At 48.6% G+C, this 14,216-nt stretch overlaps 1 pseudogene; it reads right to left on the minus strand.

Moving 5' to 3' along the window:
• The window catches only part of LOC135057135 (zinc finger protein 420-like), a 108,740-nt pseudogene that overhangs the window by 77,319 nt on the left and 17,205 nt on the right, over positions 1-14,216 (minus strand).

The raw sequence follows: 14,216 nt of genomic DNA on the forward strand, positions 1-14,216 counted from the left end.
TTTTTAGATAGGGAGAATTTATTTCCTGGAGATGCCCAGGGTTCTTGACGTATGTCTACTAAATGGTCAGAATGCGGTAATAATGTTTTAGTTAACTTCTGACGTTTAAAATTATCAGGTTTCTTAGACACCATAGTGGTATGATCATCACCAGTGATCTGTAGGATCTGCTTAATAGCAACCACTAAGTCAGGGACATCAACCTGAGTCGTCAGAAGCAGCTGTGTCAGAGTCTGATGGGACAGTATACTCCCCATCCTCATTAGAAGAATCTTCTGAGAGATTAGTGGATTGTGAGGAGGAAGTGGCCCCCTTAGATGACCCCGTGACACGTGAGTGACTTGGGGCAGTCTTATGTCTAACCAAAGATTGATTCAATTGCTGCAACTTGGTAGACAAATTATCCGCCCGAGGCGGAATTACCATAGGGATAAGATGTGGCTGCAATGGCACAGGAGGTCCCATAGGGGACATAAGGCGTGTCACAAGCGTATTGAGCATAGTTGAGAGCGCCGCCCAAGGTGGCTCTTGATTGGTTACAGGAGCTGCGGACTGACTGGGAGATGTATGGCACGTTGTACACAGACCATCATACAAAGATTCCCCCTAGAGCAAATCCCTGGCGCATGCGCTACATGATACAGGAGCGTCCGTGGATTTCCCGCCCTTTGTGTTAGACATTTTCAGTGAATGTAACCGCAGAGTGTATGAGTACGATACAACCAGACAGAGTACAATACCGGCGAATAGATCCCCTAGTATGTGACAGCGTACACAGTCCAGTATAATGTGACAGCGTACACAGTACACAACATCAGCAAATTAATCCGGTATGATGTGACTGATTACACCGTAGAATACTCTTAACGGCAAATACTGTGCAGCACTATATATGAGACCCTGACGCACCTAGTCCCTTAGGGTACAGAATACAGTGATAGCTAAAGCTGGGATACACTGAAAGTGAAATCCACACAGCAGATACAGGCACACACAGTCACAGTGACAATGCAGAAAAATATTTTAGTAAGACAATAAAACTGCACTGGACTATTATATGTATATTATATATAACAATGCACGGTCTGAGACCGGATGTACACATCAGAATACTCGTACAATATATTCTGGCACAGGTACACTTGTTCTTAACTAACGCTGTCTTATTATTGAAATGTAGAATACTTAAGTGTCTGTAAAATCACAGCACTGATGTACAGGCGGATTTACCGAGGAGACCTTGCCCTGCAGTCCTGGAGACCAGTCGCAGCTAATCATAGAAGATGGCGCCCATCGTCTCAGCCAGGGAGTGAGGGAGAGTGTGAGGCAGCTACAGGGCGGGAACACCAGCACTAGATGGCAGCCGGAGCTAGGGGAGGGGCTACAGGTCAAGCGCCTTCTCTCCTATGCTGGTACTCACCACTTGGTACTATGGAGTCTTAATAAAGTGGATATTAATATATCCAACCTGTACTCCTATGCCCTGGTGGATATAGTGGGGTCCCTGCTCTGTTACAGTGAGATACACCAGAGAGTGTGGGGAGGAGACTGGTCAGATCTCTGGGCTGGTAACACACAGTGACATGATGTGAGGGGGAGAGCAGGAGTATAATAAAGGCTGATGGCTCCTGATTCCCTCACTGGGCAGAGACTGTTGTAGTGACTGATCAAGGAGAATATGTGACTATTTTCTGTAATGTGTTTATTACTCACCTGTGCTGATAACTGTAGGGATTTCCTCCTCCTTACACTGCTGATCACCTCTCACATACGTCTCTTCTTCTCCCTTTGTATCTTCTGCCTTCATATCAGTCACATACGTCTCTTCTTCTCCCTCTATATCCTCTGCATTATTAGTCAGATCTTCAACCTAAATAACCCACACAACAATAAAAAAAATAGGAATTTAATACCTACCGGTAATTCTTTTTCTTGTAGTTCGTAGTGGATACTGGGGATGACATTAGTACCATGGGGTGTAGATCGGGTCCATTGGACCTGGCACTTTAAGAAAACATTAGTGTGTGCTGACTCCTCCCCTCAATGCACCTCCTAGCAGACTCAGTATAGGAAAACTGTGCTCGAGGAGACGGACATACCATGACAGAAGGATATAGTCATATACTGCGGTGAGGCAACGAACCAACACTCGATAATAAAGGATAGCATCGCTAACTAGAACAGAGGATAGCAACGCTAACCTTAACCAGGATAGCAACGCTAACCAAACATGGAACAGGGACAGCAACAGCAGACCCAACCAAGAACACTTACGACAAGCAGGAAACGAAGCACCGGGTGGGCGCCCAGTATCCACTACAGACTACGAGAAAAGGAATTACCGGTAGGTATTAAATTCCTATTTTCTCTAACGTCCTAGTGGATACTGGGGATGACATTAGTACCGTGGGGAAGTCCCAAAGCTCCCAGAATGGGTGGGAGAGTGATGAGACCCCTGTAAAACCACCTGATCAAACTTCAGGTCATCTCTGGCTAAGATGTCGAACCTATAGAACTTAATGAACGTGTTCGATCCAGACCAAGTAGCTGCCCGGCACAACTGTAAGGCCGAGACACCCAGGGCAGCCGCCCAGGAAGAACCCACCAACTGTGTGGAGTGGGCCTGGATAGAACTCGGTAGCAGCAGAGCTGCCGAATAATAGGCTTGTTGAATGGTCAACCTGAGCCAACAAGCAATGGACTGCTTAGAAGCAGGACATCCAATTTAGGTAGCGTTTTAAAGGACAAACAGCGAGTCAGACTTCCTGTGATGAGCCGTCCTTTTGACGTACATTTACAAAGCCCTCACCACATCCAAGGACTTTAGAGCAACCATAGTATCTGACAGAATCGGAACCACTATTGATTGATTTATGTGAAAAGCTGAAACCACCTTTGGCAAAAACTGCGGGCAGGTCCTGAGCTCCGCCCTATCCTCGTGAAAAATCAGACATGGGATCTACAAGATAAGGCCCCCAATCCTGACACACGTCAAGCAGAGGCTAAAGCCAGCAGCATGACAGTTTCCAAGTAAGATATTTCAAGTCCACCCTGTGCAAGGGTTCAAACCAATCTGACTGGAAAAAGGTCAAGACCACATTGAGATCCCATGGAGCCGTGGGAAGGACAAAGGGTGGTTGGATGCTAAGAACACCCTTCAGGAATGTCTGTACATTGTCGGAAGTACCGCTGGTTGTTTCTGGAAGAAGATAGAGAAAGCCGAAAACTGAACTTTGATGGAGCCTAACCTGAAGCCCATATCCATGCCTGCTTGCAGGAAAAGCAAAAAACCTTTTCTGGCTAGAATCTCCCTCTCAACTTACAAGCCCTCAAACGTAGCCACGGTAAGTCTGGATAGATGAACAGTCCTTGTTGAAGAAGGTCCTTGAGAAGCGGAGGCCAGGGTTCCTCAAGCAATTAGAATTGCCAGAACATTTTCCCTTTTGAGTCTGTTTAGAATGAGAGGGATTGGAGGAAACAGGTACACAAACCGATAAGTCCACGGTGCCCTCAGACCATCCACTGCTGCAGCCTGCGGATCCCTCATTCTGGAACAGTAATGACAGAGTTTCTTGTTGAGACGAGAGATGGCATCAGGTCAATCTGTCGACAGCCCCACTGGTGAACCAGTTGTTGAAACACCTGATGGTGAAGGCCCCATTGCCCCGGATGGAAGTTCGTGCCTGCTGAGGAAGTCTGCTTCCCAATTGTCCATGCCTGGAATGAATATGGCTGAGATGGCCTTTGCATTTGTCTCCGCCCAGAGGAGTATCTGCGTCACCTCTCGCATTGCGGCCATGCTTCTTATTACTCCCTAGAATACAAAAAGGATGTACTGGCGCTGGCTGTTGGTCAAATAACGATTACCAATGTAAAAAGTATAACAAATTTATTTAGACATTCATAAAAGGCAGTAAAATACCCCCATTCATCAAGGAAAAATAATATAAATATAGCAGCTGCTAAAATTAATATATCTAAAAAAGCAGGGTACCACTATTTATCGTTTTTTGTTGGATATAATGTCCACAGTTTCTGGCTAGGGCTCTATCTCCACATTGCTCACAAGTCACCAGATGACAAGATTATTTACCAGACTTGCTTCCGGATGAGAAAAGTCCCCCTAGGTATCTTTGTGCAGATAAGATCCAAATAGCATCAGGGGAAAGTCCGGGTCTTTAAAGCACTTGTGTTTGGAATAATCCGGTGGATGCAAAGAGTCCATAAATTGCCAGAGAGTCTGTTAGAGTAAATCCAATATCAGTGGTCCTGCAGAATGTGGCTCAACGCGTTTCGCTGGTCTGACCACTGCCAGCTTCCTCAGGAGCATATGTACGTCGACAGCCTCACTGGTGAACCAGTTGTTGAAACACCTGATGGTGAAGGCCCCATTGCCCCGGATGGAAGTTCATGCCTGCTGAGGAAGTCTGCTTCCCAATTGTCCATGCCTGGAATGAATATGGCTGAGATGGCCTTTGCATTTGTCTCCGTCCAGAGGAGTATCTGCGTCACCTCTCCCTGTCGGTTTATGTACGCCACCGTCGTGGCGTTGTCCGACTGCACCTGGATGGCTTGATTTCGGAGGAGATAGGAGGCTTGCAGAAGAGCATTGTAAATTGCCCTGAGTTCCAGAAAATTTATCGGGAGTGTAGATTCCCGACTCGTCCCTTCCCCCGGAACTGAACCCCCTGGGTCACAGCACCCCAACCTCTGAAGCTGGCATCCGTCGTCAGTAGAGTCCAGGGTTGGGTACTGAAACTCCGACCCTTCACAAGGCGAGAGACTTGTACCCACCGTAACAGGGAAATCTGTGCTTTTAGCGACAGGGTTATACTCTGGTGAATGTACACGTAAGACCCTGACCAGAAGAACCAGCTGGAACGAACGGGCATGAAATCTGCCGTACTGGATTGCCTCGTAAGAAGATACCAGCTTGCACAGTAGGAGGATGCAGAGATGAATAGAGATCTTGAGGGGTCTGAGCACAGAGCGGACCATAGCCTGGATAGTCAAGACCGTATCCATTGGAAGGAATACCTTCTGAGACACCGTGTCCAGAATCATTCCCAGGAACTGAATTCTCTGTGATGGTTCCAGGTGAGACTCCTTGAAATTTAGGATCCACCCATGGTCCGTAAGCAGGCGAGTAGTTAAGTCGATGCAGTGTAGCAGATATTCCCTGGACACCACCTTTATCAGGAGATCGTCTAAATAGGGGACTATGTTGACTCCCATCCTACGCAACTGCAGCATCATCTCCGCCATGACTTTTGTGACTACCCTTGGAGCTGTGGAGAGACCAAAGGGTAAGGCCTGAAACTGGAAGTGGTGGTCTAGTATCGCGAACCGTAGGTAAGCCTGTTGAGGAGGCCATATGGGAATATGTAGGATCCTTGACATCCAGGGATACTAGGAACTCCCCCTCCTCCAGACCAGAGACCACAGCCCTCAGGGACTCCATTTTGAATTTGAACACTCTTAGATACGGGTTCAAGGATTTTAGGTTTAAGATGGGCCGTACCGAATTGTCCGGTTTCGGTACAACAAAAAGGCTGGAGTAAAAAGTAAAACCCCTGTTGTGCAATGGAGGAGGTACTAAAACAACAACCCCCGTTTGTAGCATTTTTTTAATGGCGTCTTGCAAGGTAACCCTTGCTACGGGTGAAGCTGGTAAACTGGACTTGAAGAATCTGAAAGGAGGTGGTGCTTGAAATTCCAACCGGTACCCTTGAGATATGAGGTCCCTCACCCAAGGGTCCCAGCAGGACTGTGCCCACACGTGGGCGAAGTGTTGAAGGAAAGCACCTACCTGAGAGTCGTCCTGCTGCTGGGACCAATAGTCATGCGGAGGGTTTCATGGATGAGGATCCGGTGGTCTGGTCCAGCAATCAAACAGCTGCTGGTTTATGGGACTTACTGCGAGTTCACACGAAAGGACTGCAGAAAGGGCCCAGGGTAGGGACGTCTAGCAGGAGGTGCAGCAGACGGCAGATAGGTAGACTTACCCGCCATCACCTGAGAAATCCACTTGTTCAGTTCTTCCTCAAACAAGGCGTCTCCTGTAAAAGGAAGATTCTCCACAACTTTCTTGGAGTTTGGATCCACTGACCATTGTCGTAGCCATAGAGCACTGCGAGCAGAGACTGCCATAGCTGAGGTACAGCCATTGATGAGACATAATTCTTTTACGCCTCACTCATAAAATTTGCAGCATCCTGAATATGATGTAGCAGTGTAATCATCTCCTCCATTAATTATATTATCCGACCATTTTACCATGGCCCTCGAAATTCAGCCGCAAGCTATAGTGGGCCTTTGAGCTATGAACACCGCGGTATAGACTGATTTGAGTGGTCTCAATCTTGCAGTCAGCTAGCCCCAGGTACAGGCAGTACAAGTTTAAGTGACAGCCTGGACACTGAAGTATCCACTGATGGGTGATTTTCCCAAACTTCACTTTTCTCAGGAGGGAAAGGAAAATAATTGAATAACTGTTGAGGCAGTTTAAATTTCTTGCCAGGAATGACCCACGCCTCCCTGGAAAAGGAGATTTATGGTAGACTTACCATAGTTAAATCTCTTTCTGCGAGGTACACTGGGTTCCACAGGGATAACATTGGGGTGTAGAGTTGGATCTTGATCCAGAGGCACCAAACAGGCTAAAGCTTTGACTGTTTCCAGGATGCATTGCACAGCCTCCTCTATAACCTCGCTTCCGGACACTGGAGCTCACTTTCGTTAACCATTCCAGTGCAGTAGCAGGTAAAGAGAAGGCAGATTGTAGTCACATAGAACCATATTCTCACGACAGGAAAAGGGACCAGCGGCTAATGCCATACAAACCCAAAGAAGCCAAGTGCGTCTGGGTGGGCGCCCTGTGGAACCCAGTGCACCTCGCTGAAAGAGATTTAACTATGATAGGTCTACCATAAATCTCCTTTTCTGCATTGGGGGAACACGGGAATACATCAGGGATGTCCTAAAGCAGTTCCTCATGGGAGGGGACTCATCGTAGCGGGCACAAGAATCCGGCGTCAAAAGGAAGCATCCTGGGAGATGGAAGTATCAAAGGCATAGAACCTAATGTACGTGTTCACTGAGGACCATGTAGCTACCTTGCACAATAGTTCAGTGGGCGCGCCTCGGCAGGCCGCCCAAGACGGTCCAACAAACCGAGTAGAACGGGCTTTGATAGCAGCAGGAGCTGGGAGTCCAGCCTGCGCATAGGCTTGTGCAATCACCATTCATCTGGCCAAGTTTTGCTTATTCGCAGGCCAGCCACGTTTGTGAAAACCAAAAAGTACAAAAAGGGTATCTGACCTCCAGAGAGAGGCAGTCCCCTCCACATATATACGGAGAGCCCGTACCACATCCAAAGACCGCTCTTTGGAGGACAAACCAGAAGAGATAAAAGGCCGGAACAACAATCTCTTGGTTAAGATGGAAAGATGACACCACCTTAGGTAGATAACCAGGGCGAGTTCTAAGAACCGCACGGTCACGGTGAAAAATCAGAAAGGATGGACGACAGGACAAAGGGGATTATTCTGAGTTGTTCGCAATGCAGCAATCAGGCTAAAAATTGGCATTTCTGCGCATGCACCACAATGCGCACGTGCGACGTACGTGTACAAAGGCATTTGTTGTTTTGCACAGGTTCTAGCAAAGTTTTCAGTAGCACTGACGGCCGCAAGAAGATTGACAGGAAGGGGGCATTTCTGGGTGTCAACTGACCGTTTTCAGGAAGTGTCTGCAAAAACGCAGGCGTGGCTGGGTGGGTGTATGACGTCAAATCCGGACACGAATAGGCTGAAGTGATCGCAAGCACTGAGTAGGTTCAGAGCTACTCAGAAACTGCACAAACTGTTTTTGCTGAGCTCGGCTGCACACGCGTTCACACTTCTGCTAATCTAAAATACACTCCCCAGTGGGTGGCGGCATATCGCTTGCACAGCTGCTAAAATTAGCTAGTGAGCGATCAACTCGGAATGACCCCCATAGTGCCTAAGTCAGACACCCTCCGAGCAGAGGCAATAGCCAGCAGAAACACGACCTTAAGCGTAAGGCATTAGGGTCCACAGACTCAAGAGGTTCAAATGGAGACAGATCCCATGGAGCCACAGGAGGGACATAGGGGGTAATTCCAAGTTGATCGCAGCAGGAATTTTGTTAGCAGTTGGGCAAAACCATGTGCACTGCAGGGGAGGCAGACATAACATGTGCAGAAAGAGTTAGATATGGGTGGGTTATTTTGTTTCTGTGCAGGGTAAATACTGGCTGCTTTATGTTTACACTGCAATTTAGATTGCAGATTGAACACACCACACCCAAATCTAACTCTCTCTGCACATGTTACATCTGCCTCCCCTGCACTGCACATGGTTTTGCCCAACTGCTAACAAAACTCCTGCTGCGATCAACTTGGAATTACCCCCATAGGGAGGCCGAATCCGTAAAATATCCTGAGTGAAAGTATGAACGTCAGGAATAGACACAATTTTCCTCTGAAACCATACCGATAAGGCAGACATAAGAACCTTGAGGGAGGCCAGACAAAGGCCTAAGTCCAGGCAGAAAAGCCAAAAGTCTGGCATTTCTGAATTTGTAAGCATCGTAATTCTTAGCAGCACACCAGGTGAAGTAAGAATTCCACACCCTATAATAAATCCGTGCCAAAGCCGGTTTGCGAACCTTCAGCATAGTTTGGATAACCATATCGGAGAATCCTTTGTCCCTCAGGGAGTGAAGCTTCAAAAGCCACGCCGTCACGACCCCCATAGAGGGAGAATAAAATAGTGTGGCGCGCGTAGCGCACCACCGTGCCCGAAGCGTGGCGAGCGCAGCGAGCCCGCAAGGGGCTCATTTGCGCTCGCCACACTGTCGGTAAGCCGGTGGTCGGGCTCCCGGCGCCGGTATGCTGGTCGCCGGGAGCCCAACCGCCGGCCAGCCGTAGTGAACCCCCCGTGGGCTTGTAGGAATTGGACAGTCATTTCCAGATGACTGAGAATTTTTTTTTTTCTAAACTGAGTCTGCTAGGAGGGGCATAGAGGGGAGGAGCCAGTACACGCTAATGTTTTCTTAACGTGCCAGGCTTTAATGGACCCGAGCTATATCCCATGGTATTAATGTCATCCCCAGTATCCACTAGGACGTTAGAGAAAAAACGTTCATAATGTCTAATTTCATTACTTGATATTAAGCAGAAGAATATCAGTGTATGAAACACAATTTTAATATAGTTCATACATTGAAAAGTCACTTTGGTATATTGGTGAGACCCTAAATCCCACCTACCTGATGCTCCTGTGGGACCCTGTGATTCTCCTCTGTACAATTCTGGGAATACAGGGGACGGGGACATCTCTCTGGGGTATCTCTGTTACTGGGTCCATCTGTAGGAGATACACAGTGACTGAGTACAGCAGGGCAGCCATCAGAAACTATAGGATACTGTCAGAATAGGCAGGGCCCTCTCTTCTTCTGCTCCCATTGCAGCCCCACAACTTACCTTTCTGGGCGCCGGTTGCCGCTCCCGGCATGACCGCAGCAGGGCCGGGACCACAGCAGCAGCACAGGAAAAGAGATCGGAGCAGGCACCCATAGAAAGACAGCACCGGTAGTATTTCAAATTTGGAGCAAGCCACGAGCCAATTGGAGCTCACGGAACGACAGCAAATCAGAAGCTGCCGCTGCAAATTCAGAATGCCACTACTGCGGTCCCTCTATGGCAACCTGTGGTGCACTCTAATCCACACTACTGCCATGCAGGCCCCCTCTTGGTCAGGGCTTGATAGCAGCCCTAGAGTACAGTGTATACATTTTATTATTATTATCCTTTATTTATATGGCGCCACAAGGTTTCCGTAGCGCCCAATTACACAGTACATATGCACATGATCAAAACAGGAAAACTTACAGTTGAAGACAATGTAACTTACAGTTGAAGATAATATCGGACAAGTACAGGGTAACTAAGCATAACTACACCAGTAGACGGCACTGAGATAAGTATCAAGGTGGCCGAGAACTCTAGGATTTGGTCAGTTGAGGAATATTAAAGTAAGAAGAGGATAATCCAATGAGGGAAGAGAAGTGGGTCTTGAGAGCCCGTTTGAAGTTCTGTAGAGAGGTGGAGAGTCTGAGGGGGAGAGGTAGAGAATTCCAGCACAGCACATGAAAAATCTTGGAGGTAGGAATGGGAGGAAGCAATCAGAAGACAGGAGAGTCGGCATGCATTAGCAGAGCGAAGAGGATGGGTGGGAGAGTAAATAGGATTTTAAATACTTACTGGTAAACCCTTTTCTCGTAGTCCATAAGGGGTATTGGGGGAGACTAAGTATGATGGGTATAGTCGGGGTCCAAAGGAACCAGTGCACTTTAAACTTCTTCACTGGGTGTGCTGGCTCCTCCCCTCTATGTCCCCTCCCAGTACGATGGGGACGTCCCAAAGCTTCCAGAATGGGCGGGAACGTATGGAGACTGCTGCAGCGCCACCTGCCCAAACTGGGTATCCTCTTTGGCCAGGGTATCAAACTTGTAGTACCTAACAAAAGTGTTCTTCCCCGACCAGGTAGCCGTTCGGCATAGTTGCAAGGCCGAGACTCCACGGGCAGCTGCCCAGGAAGAGCCCACCGATCTGGTAGAGTGGGCCTTCAGAGACTTAGGAACAGGAAAGGCTGCTGACACATAGGCCTGTTGGATAGTAAGCTGAAGCCAACGAGCAATAGACTGCTTTGAAGCAGGACAACCCTTGTTCTGTGCATCATAGAGCACGAACAAAGAATCCGTCTTTCTGATCCGAGCTGTTCGCTTGATATAGCTCTTCAAGGCTCGCACTGCATTCAATGCCTCCGGAGGAGTAGAAGAACCAGAACCCGACGGAACCACAATAGGTTGATTCAGATGAAACGCAGAGACTGCCTTCGAAAAGAACTGCTGTCTAGTCCAGAGCTCCGCTCTGTCCTTGTAAAAGACCAAGTAGGGACTTTTACACAATAAGGCCCCCAATTCAGACACGTCTAGCAGAAGCCAGAGCCAGTAACATCACTGTCTTCCACGTGAGGTACTTGTCTTCAACCTTCATCAGAGGTTCAAACCAGGAGGAATGTAGAAAATTCAACACCACATTCAAATCCCAGGGTGCTGTAGGCAGCACAAACGGAGGTTGTATGTGGAGTACCCCTTTGCAAGAATGTCTGAACTTCAGGCAACACAGCCAATTTCTTCTGGAAGAAAATGGAGAGTGCTGAAATGTGGACGTTTATGGAACCCAGACGTGAGCCCTTATACACACCAGCCTGCAGGAAATGCAAGAAACGTCCCAAGTGGAACTCTGCGGGTGGAAATGTGCGTTCCACGTACCAAGAGACATATCTCCTCCAGATATGATGAAAGTGTTTTGACGTCACAGGTTTCCTGGCCTGAACCATGTTTGCAATAACCTTTTTGGAAAGGCGCTTGTGAGACAGGGTGTTCCGCTCAACCTCCATGCCGTCAAACGAAGTCGCCGTAAGTCCAGGTAGATGAATAGTCCTTGCTGAAGAAGTAGTGGTAGAGGCCAAGGGTCTTCGACGGACACGTCCAGAAGACCTGTGTACCACGCCCTCCGAGGCCAATCAGAATTGCCTAGACTCCTTGATTTTGGATTAGCTTGAGCACCCTTGGGAGCAACGGAATTGGAGGAAACAGGTAGACCAGCTGGTAAGGCCAAGGCGACGTTAGGACATCTATGAGAAACACCAATGAAGCTTCTGGTTGAGGCGAGAAGCCATCATAACTATCTGAGGACAGCCCCACCGGAAGATGATCTGTTGGAACACCTGCTGTAGACCCCATTCCCCCGGGTTAAGGTGGTGACGACTCAGTAAGTCCGCTTCCCAGATGTCTACTCCCGGAATGAAGATTGCGGACATTGCGCTTGCATTTCTTTCTGCCCAGAGGAGTATTCTTGACACCTCCCGCATGCAGGCTCTGCTTTTTGTCCCTCCTTGCTGATTGATGTACGCCACTGTTGTGGCGTTGTCCGACTGTACTTGGATCGCGTGATCCCTGAGTAGAGGAGAGGCCTGAAGCAGAGCATTGTAGATCTCCCGAAGTTCCAGAATCGGAGGCTTTCGTGGGCTGACCATCTGCCCTGGAACTGCGCCCCTTGGGTGACAGCTCCCCATCCTCTTAGACTCGCATCCGTCATGAGAAGGGTCCAATCCTGAATTCCGAAACTCTGGTCCTCCAGGAGATTGGAGGACTGCAACCATCACAGGAGGGAAATCCTGGCCTGAAGTGACAGCCGTATCATCCGGTACATCTGAAGATGTGAGCCGGAGCATTTTCTCAGGAGATCCAATTGAAAAGTTCTGGCATGGAACCTCCCATGGTGGATCGCTTCGTATGAGGCGACCATCTTGCCCAACAATCTTATGCAAAGATGGATGGACACTTCAGTTGGCCGGAGCACCACGCGGACCATCTCCTGAATTGTTCTCGCCTTGTGCTCCGGTAATAACACCTTTCAGGCCACAGTATCCAGCAACATCCCCAGGAACAGGCGCCGCCGAGTCGGATCCAGGTGGGATTTCTGTAAGTTGATGATCCACCCATGTTGCGACAGAAGTTGGATAGTGCGGTCGATATGGAGCAACAAAAGCTCTCTGGATCTTGCTTTGATCAGAAGATCGTCCAGGTAGGGGACAATATTGACCCCCTGGACCCGGAGCTGAAACATCATCTCCACCATGTCCTTTGTGAACACCGCCGGAGCTGTGGACAGGCCAAAGGGCAGTGGTAGTGCGTGTCCAGCAGGGCAAACCTCAGGTATGCCTGATGAGGCGGCCAAATCGGAATATGGAGGTAGGCGTCTTTGATGTCCAAGGAAACCATGAATTCCCATTCTTCCAGGCCCGCAATCACCACTCGCAAGGATTCCATTTTGAACTTGAACACCTTGAGGTGAGGATTCAAGGATTTTAGATTGAAAATGGGCCTTACCGAACCGTCCGGTTTTGGCACTACAAACAGGTTGGAGTAATAACCCCTGCCTTGTTGCGGTATTGGTACTGGAACAATGACGTGGGACTGGACCAACTTTAGGATGGCCTGTTGCAATGTAACCGGCATATCTTCCAAAACTGGTAAGCTTGATTTGAAAAATTGTTGGGGAGGAGCACTGTCGAACTCCAGCTTATTGCTCTGAGAAACGAGGTCCTTGACACAGGTATCCTGGCAGGAAGTCTCCCAAACGTGGCTAAAGTGGCGCAGTTGAGCTCCCACGTCGAGATCCCCTCGGGGTGGGTGAGCATCGTCATGCTGAGGCCTTAGCAGAAGCAGAACTGGTGGTCTGTTCCTGGGAGCTGGTGCTTGCAGGCTTTCTTGACTTACCTCTGGTGCCTCTAGTTGCATTGGAGACACCTCTGGCCTTAGATCGAAATCTGTGAGACCAAAAGGACTGTACAGTCAGCCTCGGGTAGGAGCATTTCGCTGGTGGGGCCCCAGAGGGGAGAAACGTGGATTTCCCAGCTGTAACTTTGGAAATCCATGTATCCAATTCAACCCCAAAGAGCCATTCCCCCAAGAAGGGGAGGATTTATACACTGCATTTGGATTCTATGTCCGCTATCCACTGACGCAACCACAAGGCCCTGCGCGCCGACACTGCCATGGCAGAAGTCCTAGCATTAATATTCCCCATCTCCTTTAGCGAATCACAAAGGAGGCGGGTAGTATCCTGAATGTGCTTCAGTAGGGTCACCATAGTTACCAGAGGCATAGCCCCGGAGAGGCCCTGCTGAATTTGAGTGGCCCATGAATGAATGGCACGTGACATCCAGCAACCTGCGATGACCGGTCGTTGCAATACACCTGCTGCCATGTAAATAGATTTAAGCGTAGCCTCTATTTTTCTTTCCCCAGGATCTTTTATAGTAAAGGAGCCCCGGGCAGGCAGCACCGCCTTTTTGGACAGTCGAGAGACTGATACATCAACTACCGGGGGTTCCTCCCAAAATTTCCTACCTTCAGGAGCAAATGGGAAAGTGCACAAAAACTTTTTTTTTGACACTTGGAATTTCTTGTCTGGATTTTTCCAGGCTACCTTAAATAGGTTATCTAACTCTGTAGAATCAGGGAAAGTGACACTAGGCTTGTTTTGTGTAAAGAAAATGACTGCTGTGACGCAGTGTCCTCCAGAGGAAGCTTTAACACGTCCCGTATAGCCAGAATTA

The sequence above is a fragment of the Pseudophryne corroboree genome, chromosome 3 (genome assembly GCF_028390025.1).
Source record: "Pseudophryne corroboree isolate aPseCor3 chromosome 3, aPseCor3.hap2, whole genome shotgun sequence".
Lineage (NCBI taxonomy): Eukaryota > Metazoa > Chordata > Amphibia > Anura > Myobatrachidae > Pseudophryne > Pseudophryne corroboree.